This window comes from Erithacus rubecula (assembly GCF_903797595.1).
Source record: "Erithacus rubecula genome assembly, chromosome: 3".
NCBI lineage: Eukaryota > Metazoa > Chordata > Aves > Passeriformes > Muscicapidae > Erithacus > Erithacus rubecula.
In genome coordinates, this window is record NC_136689.1 from 146,927,564 (window position 1) to 146,941,636 (window position 14,073).

General features: G+C 45.5%; 1 long non-coding RNA gene across 1 annotated transcript; it reads left to right on the forward strand.

Moving 5' to 3' along the window:
• Positions 1-104: 104 nt before the first annotated feature.
• Positions 105-779, forward strand: LOC306800276. Its single transcript, XR_013773792.1, has 2 exons — positions 105-529; positions 619-779. It is a non-coding gene; the product is annotated as an uncharacterized lncRNA (long non-coding RNA).
• Positions 780-14,073: the final 13,294 nt, after the last annotated feature.

Genomic DNA, 14,073 nt, shown 5'->3' on the forward strand with positions numbered 1-14,073 from the left:
CATATCCCATCGTATCCCATTGCGTCCTTCCCCGCGTCCCACCACCCCGCATCCCCCTGCCTGCCCCGCGCTCCTGCTCCGCATCCCACCTCATCCTACCTCGTCCCACCGCACCGCCCCGCGTCCCACGGCCGGCAGCGCTCCGCATTGCACCGCCAGCACCGCACAGAACAGCACTGCCGGCACCGCTCCGCATGGCATCTGTCCGCACCGCACCGCACTGCCGGCACCGCACCGCACTGCCGGCACCGCACCGCCACGCCAGTACGGACAAGCCTCGCCCTACCTTGAAATTCGAATGCTTAAGTAAAGGAGCGGATTTTTTCCGACGGCACTCTGCAAGTGCGGAGGCGGCAGCGTGCGCAGGGAGGCTCCGGGACCGTGTCCCGCTCCCTCGGACGGGAAGGTGCCGCGGAAGAGCGGAATCAGCTCCAGCAGCAGCGGATGGGCAGCGCGGGAGCCCTCACTGCCCGCCCTGGGTGTTCACCCCAGCAGAAGCCTCCGGCCCCGTTTCTCCCGAGCACTGCGGGTTTGCTCCTTATAGAATTTTTTTTTCTTTTCTTTTCTTTTAAATACCATTCTCCCAAGTGCTGACATATCATGTCTGTCTTATCACAGGAGAGAAGGACACAAGCATCCCGCATGCAAATGTAGAAAGCAGCTTTGCATCCCTCCAAGAACTCCAAGGGAGAACACTGAGAATACAGAACTGGCTGCAGACTCTTGAAACAGGAAAAGAGCAAATCTCCATTATATGGACAGAACAAACTTTATTTCCATTTCTTGTTACTCATTTTATTTTTTTTTATTTTTTTTAAATCCCCTTGATTCCAGGATGGATCCCCAATGCCACCTGAGATTTTTCTCCATACTGCTATTACTCTCTGCAGGAGGGAACCTAGAATCCTGCTGTGCCAGCACCTTTGCAGTGAGGTGAAAGCTGCAGTGTCACTTCTGCAGCCTGTATGACCTGAAAGGGTGCAGGCATCTCTGTGGGTTCTGGTGCCCAGCCTGGGAGCTGCCCCTGCCACACCAGGCTGATCAGCCTCTGCACAGGGCCTGCCTCTACCCAGCATAGTGACATCTTCATGTGGCTAACACATGCTGCTCCACTTGATTAGTAACTATGTTCCAACTCCCCTACAATGCTTTGACTATTGCAAGAAAGAGCTGATGTGCAAAAACTACCCTGTCATTACAGAAGGAGCAAATGCTTGTGTAGAATGCACAAAATTAGGGTATAAATCCAAGCTGCAATTCTGTGATCCTGAAATTTAACAAGATACAACATTGGGTTGAAAAAAGAAGCTTTCTATGCTCGTGGTAAGAAGAGGTGGGAGCCTGGCTGAGCAGGTAGATTAAAGATTTTGTGTTCTTTCATCAAACTGCTGCAGAGGAAGGGAGGTGGAGGAGATCACTCTGTGCCATACTTCTACAACTGGCTGGAGACCAAGTCCTAAATAAATGACTTCCCGAGGTCAGTGAACTCAAGAGAAAGATCAAAATCTAAGGTTACTCACGAGACCAAAGGTTTTCATTTTATCAGCTGAAAAGGGCCAAGTGTTGGAGCACCCTGACACATTTTATTCTGGAGCACACTGACACAATTTTTTCTGGAGCAGTCTGACACACTTTTTTCTCCAAGCCCATTCCCACTCCAGAATTTGGGAGACTATTACTTTGCTCTCACATGGGTATTGCCCTTAAATGTGGCCCTGATGGCTCCTTCATGGCTCCCAGTGGCCAGAGCAGAAGAGAAATATGTATCAAATAGCTCTGAAAATTGAGTTTTCATTCCTTTTTCCCTAGTATTCCCTTGCTTTCTTGGCAAAACATAGAGAATCTGTTGTTAAAACATCAGTTCAAATTAATAGAAGTTTTCCTGATGCCACAATCTTGCCCGGGTATTACCAGCACCAGCAGCATGGCTGTGAACACAGGTCTGTGTGCCATGACAACAGATAGGTATTTCATGTCCAATTCCTGGCATGACAAGGCCAGGAAAATGTCATGAAGAGGAGTGAAAATGTTTGCCTGCCTGTTTACACACAGGGAAGTCAGATGATGATCACACAAGGCTATCCAGATATGGCTCCTCTGTGACCTCTGGCACAAGGACATGTTATTTCCCTCCACTGAAAGGCAGTCTTGGAGTTTGGAAGTCAGACCCTGCATTCCATAAAAATGCACAGACTACTCATTATATCTTTGCAGGGAGGCTGGCAGGGGGATGGCAGCTGACCACCAAGCATATCCCCCCACAATGGCACAGTTGGGGCCTCAGTAACTGGGGGAGATCTGCAGTTTCCATCCCAGCCAGGGTCTCTCTGTGCAGGAAACGCAGAGACCCTCTTTCTACAGGCATGTAAATTATGCCTTGTGTCCTTATCGCTCAGCCCTGCAGCCTATCTACTGTTTGTACTATAAAAATCATCTTGTAATGTGAGCTGAATAGTCTCATATCAATAAAGCACTCAAGTGTAATCATCCCTACGACAGCTTAGCACACTTACACAAGGCAATTGCATTGCTCTAAGTTCACCTCTGCAAATTAAACAGAGCAAAGTCAAGGCCAGCTGACGCAACACGCTCTTTCGAGGCCGAGAGAAGATCTGAGGCAAAGATCAGGGGTCAGGCTGCAACCAGCCCGTGGCAGCTGAAGCATTCTACCCTCCAGCACTCTGCTTCAGCTTCCCTGCCTGCGACCCCACAAGCTTTGCTGGCAGCAGGCATCACATGTGTGCTGCTTAATCGGTGCCAGGGGAGCCAAGGAGAGCTGTGATGTGTTCTTTGAGGTTACTAGAGTGCGGGGGTGACAGCTTCCAGCTGGTCACCACAGGCAGCTGGAAAGTGAAGTGTCATCAGCCAGGGCAAGTAGGTGCGGCAGAGGATGGAGCAAACCACCAGACATTCCCTGCAAACATGGGCCGTGGAGAGACACAGCAGAAAAAGCAGCTGAGTGCGTAATCATAGCAGTAATTATACCTTCCCTCATCCAGGGATTAAGCTTGTTCCAGGTTAATTCCACAACTCTCCAAAAAACCCTCAGTCATCTCAGACACTCAGGGGGAAGGGTAAGGTCATTGCATCTGATCCTCTCCCAATAGAAACCAAATTTTACATCAGCCTGCCCATAAAGATATTAAGATGAACATAAGTGTCTTGTCCTCACTTCACCTTCTTGGATATTATCTTGGAACTTTTCTTCTCTGAAGATTAGAAACCACCTAATTGCCATCCTGAATGCATTTACAGCCAGTTACGCCCATTTGTTCTGCAGCAGGTGTTATGATTTGACACAACCAGCTCTTCTCCTCACTCTTTTACAAACCTCTTTGCTGTATTTACCAATAGTTCATTCTGTGATAAAACAATGAGGAAAAGCAATGGCATTTATCATAATTAATTTATTTTCTCAGTCTTTGAATTTAAACACTCATATGAATTTAAAGAAAAGGCATTGCTGTACCCAAAGAGTGATCCATCTCTAGGTGATGGTGACTCACTGATTTTGGTGGGGACAACGCTCCAAGAGCCAAAAGCAGGAAGCAATATCAGCAAAAATAAGGACTGGAAAGTTTATGAAGCTGCTGGAAAGACTTACACTGCCTTCTATGTCCTCTCAGTGTTCAATGTGAGATGAAGAACAGACTCTGGGTAGCTTAGATGTGACTCCAGAGCAGAGAAAGAGGATATTCAGAGTTAGCATGAACCACAAAAACAACAGACTTGTCACTGATGGCCCAGCTACCAGCTACAGAAGCATGTAACTTACATGCTCCATATACTCCCCAAGTCTGTAGCATTAAAAATAATAAAAAATAATTTAAAAAAAGAAATATGCCTTTCCAAAGAGATGTCTTTCTGCAAGTGAGCAGGACTAAACTAGTAGAACAGAGAGGTACAAAAACTCCATTAGATTATGAAGAGCATTTAAAATTACTATCTTGAATGTGATTTAAGAAAGAAGAAAGGCCTGGAATAAAGTGAAACCAAATGTCTGTATTACTAAAGTTGGAAAGTAGATCCAGAGATGAGCATGCTTCAGTTTAGGGGAGGGTTATCAAGACTGTGAGCCTGAGGTTTAACATCATTAGTGTGGGAAAAAAAAAAAAAAATGTTGTGAACAGGAGAGAATTCATGAAAGAGGGAAGCAGCACCATTCAGGTCCCAGCCAGATTTCCCAGGAAACTCCTGAGAAAAGGACTGAGTAAATCCTTGGGGAGAAGGAGTTTGTTTTGTCTGAAGGGTGAAAGATCACAAGAGAAGTTGCATGCCTGGGAGAGGAAGTGGAAAGTGGTGCTGTCAGCAGGGATAGAAAACCATGGACATGAAGATACCCTTGGATGAGAGATAAGGGCCACAGGTCTGGTCACAGGAGAGCCCTGTGCCCACAGGAAAACTGTCTCAACAGCAGCAGAGGATGCACAGAGCAGGTAAAGTGCCACCAGTCTGCAGAGGGGAGCCTGGTGTCTGCTTCCCTGTTTCTGAAGCACTCAGCTCCTGGGAAAATAGCAAGATCTCTGCTTTACTCACACAAAGATCCTGTTGCTAAATGTCAGAGAGGAAACTGTTTAACTTGTCGGTTATTCTTTGGCACCTGTGATGGTGTTAGACATTATAAACAGGTTGGACCAGCCAAGCTGGCAGACACCACTGCACTATCCCCAGGGTCCTTCCCTTTCTGTTTACTTTCCTTTTTTTAGCCTTTACACTAATCTCTTCATCTATAACAAATATACAACATTCATGTGAACAATTTTTAAGGGAGAGTGACACTGGCAGCCCATGGACTGTCATGACAGACCTGTTGGCACATCCAAACCACAACCTGAGCTTTGGGCAATGCACAGTGCTCCTCCAGCAGCAGGAGGGAAGTGGGGGATGGTGTGTGAAACCTGTGCTAGACCTGGTGTCCAAGTTTAGTCCTTCTCTTTTCAAGACCAGTTGCTATTTATGCTCTCATGAATGAAGTTCAACTTTGCCAAAGTGCTTGCTTATGGATGTGCCCCACATTGCCTGCATGGGCACAGCCGTGGGGCAGGCACTGGGGCTGGGTTCTCTGGGGGCTTGGACAAGCTGGTTTGTGGCTGCAGGCATGGGATCTTCCCCAGAGGCAGCTGGAGACTTGTGCTCTCATCAGCTGTGACAGTGGCACCACTGTCCATGCTTCACACAAAGACCCAGCACCGCCCTAAGTGGGAGATCTGGTCCAACACCTTCCTTTGCATCTCTGCTGCCTGGAGAGTGGCTGCACCCTGAGCCTTTGGCCTGTGCTGGGCCCTTTCTCCCCATTCCTACAGCAGAGATAAAGATGTGCAACACAGCAGGACACAGTCCTAGGATTTTAAGTCCATTTCACAGTCATGATGCTGCTGCTGCTATGCTACAAGGCACAGGTTATGAATATAGGCAAACTGGTTAACATCCACTAAAGAAACTCCACCAGCACTAGAGAAAAGACCTAAGGGAGGCAGAAGTATCTGGTGTGGGCATCTGTCATAAGCTGCTCCCCTGCTCAGTCCTGGAGAATGTCCCATTTAAGCCCTGACATCATGATAGACACCTGTATTGATGGTATCCTTGCTGTACCAAGAAGAGATTTTAGCAACTGCAGTGCAGCCACAGTACTCACAAAGAGAGATAAGCACCAGGCTGTGCCCCTGCACATCTCAAATTATGATAATCAATGTTGTGTTGTGCCATGGAAGCGGCTTAGTAGTAGTGATCAATGAAGTCTTAAAATGCCCTTGACATGCATATATATGCTATATCCAAGTTCACAGACATGTAAACTGAGGTGCAGATATGTAAAATATCTTGCCTGTGGCCATACAGAGAGCACACATTGACTTCTGACTGGAGTGACTGGGAGGCACTGGAGTTCAGACTCCCAGTCTCTTGTTCTCAGTGCTGGGTGACAGCATTTGTTAAGTGAGTGGGATAACCATGGCTGGCATCTCCAGTATCATGATTCACAACTTTTAATTGCTGTTAAACAAATTCAAAATTAAATTACCCATAGAAAGATGGGAATTACAGAGCCTTAGAAAATGCATCCATGTTCTTCCCCATCAAATCTAATTAGATTTGCCAAAATCAGTGTGCATTGATCTGTGATTCAAACAATACGCTGATAACAAATTTTCATGATAGACATGGTTATAAAGCTACTTGACTAAAATATGAATTAGTGCCTTCAGCAGAAGCTCTCAGCACATTTTCTCAGCATGGTCTTTAAAAGCCAGCTTTTAATCCCCAAATCAACAGGCAATCCCACTGTTTAAGGTTCACCAGGCTCTCTGCTGAGCATCCAGCAGAGAAGCAAGGCAGGCAGCATATTTATGTTGACTATCAATCTTCATTAAAATCAACACACCATCTTTAACCACCCATCTAAACAAACTGTGATATGTGCTGGGAAAAGACCTTTCCACAACTAGGCAGAGCAGCTTATTTTGCTGTTGTGCTGGGCAGCTTCACCTTGGCAGTGATGGGTAGGAAAGCATGGGTTGTATGGAAAGCATCATGTAAATAGACTGTCACCCCAGCAAACCAGCACCACACAGGGCTGTGTGCTGATACTTGCATTCCTGCCAGTGCCCGCTATCTGCCCTCAGGATTCAGGGATGAATTTTTTTTTATTTTTTTTAGCTCATGGCAGGGAAGCAACACTGATTTGTTAGGATAGTTTGTCTTCCAGCCAAATTATGCCGATTGGTAGAAGTGACTGGAAATGAGAAAATGAGGGCAGAACAGGTAAGTTTTAAATAAGTCAAAGAGTCAAAGTAAATAGTTGACATGCCAGGAGAGACCAAAGGACAGGATTTTCCATTTGTGCTCAGTTTTCAGCTGAGCTTTGCAATCACTGACATCTGAGAGCTTCTGAAAATGTGCCTTGCCTGAAAGCCAGAGTGCATCAGAGTTTAAAGTTACTCAGAAAAAAATGGCAGAGGGCAGGCAGTGCACTTGTATCTGTTTGTACCCCAGATTTATCCTTTCTCTGCTGTCTTTTCATCCAGAAATTGCTACTGCTCCAGAAGAGGAAAACCACAGCACTTTTTTGCCTTGATCTTTAAAAGTAATGAGCAATCCCAGCTGTGGGATCTGCTCAGCATCTCTGAAAATTTACATACTCAGTGTTAAATCTCGTATAACATCAAGACACACCAAGGAAAGAAGCTGTCATGACCAGGAGGTTGATCATTGACCACTGCACAGACTGCTCAGGGAGGTTATGTGGAATCTCCATCCTTGAAGAAATTCAGAAACCATGATCACAGATAAAAGGTCATGGTCCTGGGCTGTCTGCACCAGATGATCCTGCTTGAGCAGATGAATGGACCAGGATTTACACATTAAAAAAAATAATGAGTTAAAGTCATAGTATGGGCAGAGGTGTCCTAATATAAATTATTTCAGTTTAATAGAATAAGGATTTTTATCCCAATGATGTGGGGTTTCTCTCACTCTGACCTGGCTGCAGTGCCTGTCCTCTTCTCTGGGTCCCTGCTTCACACCAGCTGAGCCACAGTCACACCAAGGCCAAGCAGAAGAGGGGACAGCTCATCTATGGAGTCACAGAAACACGGAATACTTTGGACCTTTCCATTTAACTGTACAAACGGTATGACATTTTTGTGACACAGCAAAAATAAAAGGCAACAGCTGAACTCTTTCAATAAATTTAAGTAAATGGAACAACAAAACAGTATGGATAATATATGTTCTAACCTATAGTGCCTGCTGCAAGCTGCAGGTTACAGTGTTTGCCCACTCACACCAGTACTGCCCACCTAAGGAAGCTGCCAGAAGAAATCCCCCAGCAGAGATGACACAGGTCCTGAAACTCATTAAAATTCAATGGGCTATACTTTATGAAATCCTGTCTGCCCTTCAGTTTTAAATTGGATTTGGTTGAACTGGTTTTAAAACTGGCTAGAAAGCCAAGATGGGCCAGCAGGATCAGCTGGAGAGGCAGATGGGAGAAATTCAGCTCTGCATGCTTATGTTGATCAGAGCAGTGCCCCCTCTACCAGGGAGGGTGGAGTGCTCTGCCTGATAAAAGGCTGAGCTCAGCAGACATTAAAGGAAGGCTGCTAGTAAAGATCAAAAGGTAGAAATGGAAGATAGAGCTGCCCCATTTGGAAAGTTACCAAAGCTTGCCAGTGAGAATGAAGATACAGATGCTATGATGCTGAATGAATGGGGCAATCTAGATAATGATATCAGAATTAAATTAATTAAAAGAAGATTAAAGAAAGATTGCAAAACTAAGGTTGTAATCATGTCCCTGATGGAGTCAGTAAGTGTTTCATGGTTTGTGTGGTGCTTCATGAAGAGGCCAAGATGCTGCTCCCAATGCATACCAAGACAAAGGAAGGTATCAGCTGAAAGCTGATTGACATAGAGCCAACTATATTAGGGAATAAGTAAGTTACAGTGGCCTGGTAGTCACAAAGTTGAAACCATGCATGGCTGGAGCATCCAGGAGGATGAATACACTTCATATCCACATCATCACTGATCTGCAAACCATGGGGTATTCATGAGGACTTTAGGGCAGCTGTGGTAGGACACCAAATTTCTCATAGGTTGTGGCAAGATGAAGTTTATCATTCAAAGTTTTTTAAACAGATTTGAACAGACAAAGTATTCTCACACCAGGTCAGTACTTGGTGTTGTGTGGACACTGTGTCTTGCCAGGGGCTGGCACTGTGGGGATTTACTGCTCCTGCAAGCAAGGTGCCCAAGGGCCACCAGCAGGGACATTTACAGAGGAACCTCATGGAAACATCAGCTGAGTTTAAAATCCTCTGGAAAGCAGCATTACCAAATATGAATGTGTGACATGCATGGGGAGTTGGCTACCAATTTCAAGAAAAAGGAGCTTGAAATGGAGTTGGAGGATGGGGCCACCTCGATGGCCAGGTCACACAGTGCATCTGCACAGACCTCTGTGGCAGCCACTTCCCTGGACAGATATTTTGCTCCAGCTGCTAAGCAGGCCATTAATATCTGGTGATTATTTTGGCCCCTGGAGCTGCCTTAAATGCTTTTGCAGTATGTGTTGACTGTTTCAGCTGCCACAATCAGGTCTCAGTTTTTAGGGCAGCTAGCAGAAATGAATGGGGAAGGGTTGGATTCATTTTAATTAAGCACCAAAAATCAAATTTCAAATAAATGAATGCATACTTTTGCCCTTGTAGGCATGGGAAAATGCTGTATTGTTCCATAAGGGCAAGAGGCTTATGTTTTTTCTTTCACAAATGCAAAAGAAGGGAAGTGTTTTTCAGCAGGAATCCAATTTTACAGGGAGGGAATAATATGTTACATAGTCGAATCACTTTGATGTCAATTTTATTTTGCAATCACTTCATAAGATATTCATATAGCCTTTTTATTCTCTCAAAGTGTGCAAGTCTAGGCACAATACAGTATTATCTTACTCTTTACCATAATGATGAATGATAATGGGAACACATAATAAGATTTTATGTGTGCCCAAAAGAAAAATCTGCTTTAGTCCAGATGAGAGGAATTTTGCAGATCAAATTAATATTATAAAACAGCATAATTTATCAAAATAATACAGCTTTTTTTTCTCTCAATCCGTTGTGAATCTCAGTGTCTGCAGCCAGTACATGGTGAATTTTTAGAAGCTGATGGAATTTTTTGGTAAAATCTCTATGAATTTAGTGGATAAAAGTTTTTAAAAAAACCAACCAACCAAACAAACAAACAAAAAAACCCACCAAACCACCAAACCAAAACTCTGCTGTCCATCACACTTACACACTATAAACACTCTAACATTTAAAGATCTGTTGCAACTGTTCTATAGTGATGCTGTTTACTGTTGAAAAGCTATCCCAGTCCAGTAGCATCTTTGTCCAAGTTCCTCAGAAACTAATGGATCAAATTTGGTGTCTCTGAATTTTTTATGTTCATGGAAAACAGTTTATGGAAAAATGCGGTCTATATATTTTGTTGCATTCTTTTAATATAGATTCAGTTTATTCATCTATTCATGGTTTCAAAGTTTAGCCTAAAAGTAAATTAGTAAAGTGTAGACTAGTGGTACAACCCTGACAGAAACTTTGCTGTCTGATCCAGCTTCCTCACCATCTTTTCTACATTTTTTCTTGGTTTTAGATACTTAAACATCAGTTTCTCTGAAGAATTCTTGTGGGAAAGCCTTGTCCTGATAGTACAGAGCAGGTTTTAGTTTCTGGGACATGGGTGAATAAATCAAAATTACTTAGGGAGCTATTGTAGTGCAGTCAAATGAGAACATAAATAGTTCTAGGAAAAATAATTGACAGTTTATCACACTGGATAAACATAAATGAACTACATAAAATAAGACTGAATACATTTAGAGCCTGAGTAAGGTGGGGTAGGACCCCGCCTGGTATTGCAGACCCCGGTTTTATTCAGGACAGGGACAGAGGGATGTTTCCATGCCCTAGGGAAGCACACGAACCTTTAGCTCACATTTGCTGTTTCTACACAGCTGCAGCGCTGATCCTCTTCCCCTAATTCATCCACGGCACAGCACGGCCTTGGTGCCGAGCCAAAAGGGCTTTGCCAGACACTCAGCCGGGCACCAGATCACAGGAACTACCTGCACCGAGAGCCTTTGTTTGGCTCTGCTGTCGTCACGGAGCAGATTAATGGCAGAAAAAGGAGTGAAAAGGAGCTCTGGCTCTGGCAGCAGCACCCCTGTTCACAGCCCCTCGTACACGTGCTGCGATGATCTGTGCCGTGCTGATCTGTGCTGTGCTGTGATGATCTGTGCCATGCTGATCTGTGCCGTGCTGATCTGTGCTGTGCTGTGATGATCTGTGCCATGCTGATCTGTGCCGTGCTGATCTGTGCTGTGCTGTGATGATCTGTGCCATGCTGATCTGTGCCGTGCTGATCTGTGCTGTGCTGCGATGATCTGTGCCGTGCTGTGATGATCTGTGCCGTGCTGTGATGATCTGTGCCGTGCTGATCTGTGCTGTGATGATCTGTGCCGTGCTGATCTGTGCTGTGCTGTGATGATCTGTGCTGTGCTGTGATGATCTGTGCCGTGCTGTGATGATCTGTGCCGTGCTGATCTGTGCTGTGCTGTGATGATCTGTGCTGTGATGATCTGTGCCGTGCTGATCTGTGCTGTGATGATCTGTGCCGTGCTGTGATGATCTGTGCCGTGCTGATCTGTGCTGTGCTGTGATGATCTGTGCTGTGATGATCTGTGCCGTGCTGATCTGTGCTGTGATGATCTGTGCCGTGCTGTGATGATCTGTGCCGTGCTGATCTGTGCTGTGCTGTGATGATCTGTGCTGTGCTGATCTGTGCCGTGCTGATCTGTGCTGTGCTGTGATGATCTGTGCTGTGCTGTGATGATCTGTGCCGTGCTGATCTGTGCTGTGCTGCGATGATCTGTGCTGTGCCGTGCTGATCTGTGCTGTGCTGTGATGATCTGTGCTGTGCTGATCTGTGCCGTGCTGATCTGTGCTGTGCTGTGATGATCTGTGCTGTGCTGTGATGATCTGTGCCGTGCTGATCTGTGCTGTGCTGCGATGATCTGTGCTGTGCCGTGCTGATCTGTGCTGTGCTGCGATGATCTGTGCTGTGCTGTGCTGATCTGTGCTGTGCCGTGCTGATCTGTGCTGTGCTGTGATGATCTGTGCTGTGCTGATCTGTGCTGTGCCGTGCTGATCTGTGCCGTGCTGATCTGTGCCGTGCTGATCTGTGCTGTGCTGATCTGTGCTGTGCTGATCTGTGCTGTGCTGTGATGATCTGTGCCGTGCTGTGATGATCTGTGCCGTGCTGATCTGTGCCGTGCTGATCTGTGCCGTGCTGATCTGTGCTGTGCTGATCTGTGCTGTGCTGATCTGTGCAGTGCTGATCTGTGCTGTGCCGTGCTGATCTGTGCCGTGCTGATCTGTGCTGTGCTGATCTGTGCTGTGCTGATCTGTGCAGTGCTGATCTGTGCTGTGCCGTGCTGATCTGCGCTGTGCTGATCTGTGCCGTGCTGATCTGCGCTGTGCTGTGATGATCTGTGCCGTGCTGATCTGTGCTGTGCTGTGCTGATCTGTGCTGTGATGATCTGTGCCGTGCTGATCTGTGCTGTGCTGTCCCGGAGATGTCCCAAGGGATCCGGGGGCACCTCCAGGAGCTGCGGGACTGGGGCTGTGTGTTTGATTGTGCTCACCCCAGCCTGCAGAAATTTTGTGTGTATAAAGCACAATCCCTGTAATTCTTTTCTCCCTCTTTATTCATGGATAAATTAGCATGAAGGAAGCCCATGGAGCTAATTAGTTCCAACCAGTGTTAATTTCTCTGATTGGAACTCTTGGTGACCTAGTCAGATTGTTTAATTTTTCCAGCTTATATTTTCAAATATCTTCATTTATTGCACCTAATCCTTTATTTCTAATCTTTTTTTTTTTTTTTTCCGATCCTATCTGGAAAATATAATTCCATGTAATTGGACATAGAAGCTTGCGATGGAAATTACACATGGTGGCAAGAAAGATTTTGCCTTGAATGGAAATGTATTCAACTGAAAAGTAGCCATGGCAAGATCCATAGACAGACATATGTGAAGGGTGAATTTAGCAATAAAATGTAATCACCGTAACACATAATGTCAGGAATGAGCTGCTTTCTCCCAGACTTGTCTGGGAAAAAGAGTAACTCCACAATTCCTGTATCAAGCTGGAAACTGGAACCAGAGCTTGTGGGAATAAGATGCTTCAGCCAGCCTGAGTGTGTGGGTCCACTCTCAGCCAGGGATTTCTCCCCTTTGTCTGATGGGTTCAAACATGACCATGCAGAAGTGGCTTGTAGCTTGGGCTCTCCCATGCATTGGTGGCAACTTGAAGAAAGGTTTACTCAGTAACTACAAATATTAAATAGTTTTGGCAAGTGGCCAATAATACTTTTTCATATGTATTAATATTCAGCACCAAAGGTCATGCCCAACATTATCAGAAAAAATTAATCTAATTTGCTAGGAAAGTGGAGCCTGGACACACTTGAAGACAAGCTGCTTGGGCTTGAAAAAATACTTGTATTACAGAACAAACCAATTGAGGGTGATATTGCCACTTCCTGGCCAGGGTCCCACCCAAAACAGCTCCCTCCCTGGAAGCAAAGTGACTGCAACTCTTTCATGCACATCTGCAAGAAGGGCTGGAAGGAGGATCTGGGGAACTAAATGCCCTCAGTGTGACCTTAGTGCTGGAGAAGGCTATGGAGCAGATCATCTTGAGTGACATCACCTGACATGTACAGGACAACCCGGGGATCAGGCCCAGCCAGCAAGGATTTGTGCAAGGCAGGTCCTGCTTGACCAACCTGATCTCCTTCTATGACAAGGTGACCCACTCAGGGGATGCAGGAAAGGCTGTGATGTCTGCCTAGGCGTCAGCAAAGCCTTTGACACTGCATCTTTCACAGCATTCTCCTGGAAAAACTGGGTGTTTATGGCTTGGACATGTGCACTCTTCACTGGCTGGATAAGAATGGTGGTGAGTAGAGTTAAATCCAGTTACAAATGGCATTCCCCAGGGCCCAGTATTGGGGCCAGTATTTTCTGCCCAGTGGAATAGGACCTGGGGATGTTGGCTGACAGACAGCTGAGTTACCATCCCTGGAGGGATTTAAAGATGTGTAGGTGTGGCACTTGTGGATATGGATTAATGGTGGACGTGGCAGTGCTAGGCTAGTGGTTGGACTCAATGATCTTAAAGACATTTCTGACCTAAACCATTCTATATTCTATAAATGGAATTACTTAAATGGCTGAGTCCAGTGCTATAAGCAAGGTGCTCCAAATTCTTGTACCTTCCCTTTGCTCAAGATCTATGTAGAAGATGATTGGTTAAATTAGGAAAAAAAATCCCTTCTGACTTTCTAGCTGCCACTCTGAATCTTGGAAAACATTTTCTTTACTGCCTGTCGCCACTGACATTTACAGCTGCACCTGAGATGAGTAAATGACACAAAGATAAGTAAAACCTGGTGAACATCAAATGTTTTGTACTGAAAATGAAATCAGGTTCTGATGACTGAGAA